The 4,941-nt window shown below is 47.3% G+C and overlaps 1 pseudogene; it reads right to left on the bottom strand.

Moving 5' to 3' along the window:
* Nucleotides 1–3,645: 3,645 nt before the first annotated feature.
* On the bottom strand, nt 3,646–4,830 carry LOC149345981 (uncharacterized; annotated as a pseudogene).
* Between the last annotated feature and the right edge of the window lie 111 nt (nt 4,831–4,941).

Below are 4,941 nucleotides of genomic sequence, written 5' to 3'. Positions count from 1 at the left end.
TTTTTTCTTTATTACCGACTTGGCCGCAAAAACAAAACACAAATATGCAATGACATGAAAATAAAAGCCCTGGTCAGTTTCTAGCTGGTGTACGATGATAAAATGGGTGAAATGATTTTAGTTGGTCGAGGACAGGCAACCACTCAGGTTGTGAAGGTTGCTGTCCGAAGACTTCCTGTGTGTAGTACATGATGCTTTCAATGAAATACTGATGTGCAGGATGCGCAGCAACATGTTCATGCCTTACATCCATTCGGGTGCGCCGTAGGCAATGCATCCAGAGCAACATTAGCAGGTCGCAAGGCACTTCACCTGGTTCTGCACATGGTAGGAAGTGTATTCCAAAACAAAAGGCGTCAAGGGTAACTCTTTTTTCAGGTTGCGTTTAAAGACATCCCAAAGAAAAACAGCGTCATGACAATCGAGAAAGATTTTCCACTTTTTTTTGCAAATAAGACATTCCACTCACCAAGGTACAAAAAGGCCTTTGCTCTGCAACCATGGCTTCGCTGGGAGGGTTCCAGCATGCAACTGAAAAAAGAAAGAACGCACTGAAGGCTTCACCGGTATTCTATTGACTCTTTTTAGCACATCGCGTTCGGAAAGCAAAAGATATGCACTGCGATAAACATTCACTGGCAGAAACACATCGAGCAGGTCCTTGTACATCTTTTTCCTTGTTACAATGGTTAGATACTCATCTGAAAATTTTGACCTAAGAATACGGACAGCTGAAACAACTTCTTGCAAGGAAGCATTCATCGCACTCCGACTTGCAGACATGGACGACACAACATAATGAGGCAGTGATTTTGACAATCGCACTTGTATAACAGTTCACAGAAAATCATTATCTTGACGCAAGAAAAAGAATCTAGCCACTATCTGTCTCAGAAATAAATTTGATAACCCTAGCCCACCGTACCTCACCTTGTGGAACAAATTGCATCGGCTGGAACGTTCCCATGTTGACGACCAAATAAACGTTGCAAACACTCTGTGCAACATTTGCACTGAAGTCCTTGGCAAAGTTCACGCTTGCAGAACATAAAAAATCCTCGCTATTAAAAACATGTTGCACACCGTAGCTCTTGCAAACATGGAAAAGTTGTTACCGCCCCATTTGCTTGTCTGAGCTTTGACTCGTTCGGCTTCATGGGCCTTATATTCTTTGCTTTCTCTGTAGTTCGTTAGCGGCAGGCCAAGGTATTTTCCTGGCGTGTCTACCCACTTCATTCGACTGAATACTTCTGGCGTGGCCTGCCACTTTCTATGCCAAGAACCAAAACATTTCTGCCAGCTTGTCACACAGCCCCTTGCATCATAAATATTTACGGCTTCTCTCACCACTTCCTGCACGCTTTCTCGGTCTCTGCGGAACACTGCTATATCATCTGCATATGCCAATACCTTCACTTCATTATGAGAAAAGGCGTAACCTCGAATGTCTGGCGTAGTTAACAGCTTTAAATAAAAGGGCTCCAGGTAAAGTGCGAAAAGCAGTGGAGAAAGAGGGCAACCCTGCCTCACTGACGACAAAACATAAATACTATTACTCAAGCGCTTATTAATTATGAACCTTGATGTACAGCCATTATACACCATTTTCACGCCATCAGTGATGATACATCCTACATTCACATGTTCCAAAAGCACGAATAAAATTTCATGCACAACTTTATCAAACGCCTTATGCAGGTCTAGTTGGATCATGGCGACACGACCCTCCGCTGCATCACAGCATTCAAGGACACTCCTAGCTGCGTGTATGTTAGTAAAAATAGATCTGTCTTTTATGTCACAGGTCTGGTGTGGGCCAACAAGGGTTTTAATTACTGTTTGGAGTCGTCCGGCTAGCACTTTCATATAAATTTTGTAGTCTACGTTAGTTAAGCTTATTGGGCGGAAAAACTCAACTGACTGCAACCTACTCGGGTCGTCCGATTTTGGGATCAACACAACGTGGGAGGTTCGGAAAGACGCCGGAGTTAACTTTCTTTCGTAACACTCGCTTACTGCGCGTTGCAATGCTATTGCCATTTCTGTTTTCATAGCCTTGTAAAGTGCGGCACCGAGGCCGTCCGGCCGAGGCGACTTGTTTATGCTCAGCTGCTGTATTGCAGCTTCGATTTCTGCTGCCGTTATGGGCTCCTCAAATACCTGCGCCAGGTCATCCTCGACTCTTGGCATTAGCGACAGGAATGCAGTTTTATAGTGTTCAATATCGGGCGTTTTAAGGCTGAACAAGTTTTGGTAATATTCCAGAAACGCCCTTTCAATCATCTGAGATTCGGAAGTTACGTCATTGCGATAACAAATTTCCTTTATCTCTTTCGAAACTGCATACTGTTTTTCGTCGCTAAGCGCCTTTTTTGTGGGCGTCTCCCGAAGCCAAAATCTTTCGCTGCACGCCCGTATCACAGTACCTCAATATTTCGTTTCATCTATAAGTTCAAGCTTAGTTTTGGTGTCTTATTTTTTGTCTGTACAACCCCGGCTTGACGCCTTCCATGCTGAGCATGAAATCATACTCGGTACGAAGTTCCTTTTCTTCCTGTTTTTGTTTACGCTTTAAAATACAAACTCTTTCTATAGCGGCCACTTTCACGTCGCATTTAAATTGTTTCCATGTTTGTATAAAGTCTGACTCTTTTTCTAACAAGCTTTTGACTGAGTGTTTTAGTTTCTTGCTAAACTCTTCATCCTCCAACAATGTGTCATTAAATTTCCATAATTCCCAACTAAACTTGATAGTCCTTTTCCTCGCCCCAAGTGAGACCACGACTAAAGAATGATCACTGAAGCTGACGTGCACAGTCTGGTACTGGGAACACTACAAGGGCACAACCTCAGAAGGAACATAAATTATGTCCAGACTTGCATGACTATAACCTTGGAAATGCGTGTACTGTGCTTGTTCTCCACCTTGCATATTTATGCCAATATCTTCCAATTCTGCCTCGTTAATCATCTCAAACAGCAGCTCGGCACTCGTGTCCCGGAGGGTTTTGTTCGTTGTTTCATCTTCAGGTGAACACACACAGTTCAAAATCTCCAAGCAATAGTACACGCTTTTCTGTTTACAGGAACGGTTGAACACGGCGAAAAAAGGCATCTCGTTCGTAAATTCTACTACGTGCATATACACACACAGCTCTCAACTCCACACCAGAAAAGTAAAAATCGCATGCTACAATCCGGCCACTTTCACCGGAAAATACAGTTTCCACGGCGACGTTGCCGTTTCGAGTTAAAATCAGACACCCTCCCGACTTTCCCGTTGCATGGCACACGCAAACACTGAAATGTGCGCGGTAAATTTCAGCCATCGCATCTGTCAACTCTTCACTTTCAATTTTTGTCTCTTGAACAGCCAACAGATCGATTTCGTTTTCGAACACGAGACGCTTAAGCTGATTTTGCCTCCTTCGCGCAGAAAGACCTCTCACGTTCACTGTGGCAATATGCAAGCTAGATGCTAGTTGAGACGCCATCTAAACGGTTGGGATTCGCCGCTCTCGAACTTACATCGGTTTGCAGCTCACCTCATCAGAAATCCTTCCAGTTTGCAAAGTACGGCGGTGTCAGCACTGAACCCGATCGAAGACCGGGTTACCAAGACGAAGACCCAGCAAGGCACCTCCGCTAAGGCGGTGGTACAGCCAACGAAATCCTACGATCAGGAGGGACGTTCGGCCTGGGCTTGTAGGCCGCGCGTAGAACAGGAGGCGCCTTGGGGAGAGGTTCCTCACGGCCCGTTTCTTCGTAGCTCGTCGCCTTGTGATCAGCTCCGTCGTGCGTCCTCTTTGGTGGCAAAGTTGACGCCGCGGGCATCTCCAAGTCAATGTCCTTTTCGTCAGTCGGTTTCAAAGCCGTCTCAGGTGCTACAACCGTAACATCATCTGCTGTTCCCGCCCCCGCCTCAGTTCTGGTGTCAGACAGAGATGGTTCTGCTGAGTTGGAAGCCTCATGTTCCGTCGGAAGCGTTGCTTTTTCTGAGGCTATGCTTTTCGATACTGCGTCTTCCAGACTCTCACGGGTCGCCTCTACCCCGCCGCCTTCGGCCATAATATGCTCCTCAGTAGTATCCCTACGACCAGGATCAGCTACGGTAGCATACGTCCGCACACACTGGGCGTCGTCGTTGCCGAAGCGACGACAGAGCCCGCAACGTGGCACACGGCACTCCCGACGTATGTGTTAGGTGCCGCGGCACCGTAGGCAGAGCGGAGCTCTGCCAGGAACGTGGACGAATGCGACGTCCTCTCCAACACGCAGCTGGTGCGGGAAGTCCTCGATGGTGACGCCCACGTTCAGCTTCAATGTCACTGAGCGCGTAGTAGACGACTTGTCGACGCAGCCTTTGACTTTCCACTTGTCCCGAGTTATGTCGGTCACTTTTCCAAAACCCGCCAGAGCTGCCTTCACGTCATCATCTTGCACACCGTGTAGCAGCCAGAACAGCTTCAGCCTGACGCCCTTGTTGCATGGGTCAATGACCACACAGCGGTGGTCCTTGACTCTGAACACATCTGCCTGTAGCATTTCTTTTCCTTCTTCAGTGCAGAATGTCACGGCCCAAACATGATTCATCTGATATGCCCCGAGGGCAACCACTTCCGGCAGCAATGACAGACGCTCAAGAGCGTCACGAAAGTTTTCAACACGGTATGGCCTGGCTCGGACGTCGCCATGCAAAAAAACAGTATGCAAAGCACTCGAACCTGTTGGCAAATGCGGCAAAATCAGCTGGTAGTACTCGTTCGGTTTGACCGTACTCCTGATACCGCGGCCCGGCTGGGGCGCGGAATCCGCTTCTTGGGAGCCCATGATACACACGTCCGTCACGCTCGGTGACCGGAAGTCGAATCACACCACGGAAACGGGAATGGAAGCAAGGATTTCTTCTTTGTTCTGGAGCTTGCGTCCACGACTGCCAAT

The sequence above is a fragment of the Amblyomma mixtum genome, chromosome 4 (genome assembly GCF_055824585.1).
Source record: "Amblyomma mixtum isolate Tamu chromosome 4, ASM5582458v1, whole genome shotgun sequence".
Lineage (NCBI taxonomy): Eukaryota > Metazoa > Arthropoda > Arachnida > Ixodida > Ixodidae > Amblyomma > Amblyomma mixtum.
Note: the sequence above shows the minus strand (reverse complement) of the source record. Positions and strands in the feature narration are given on the sequence as shown.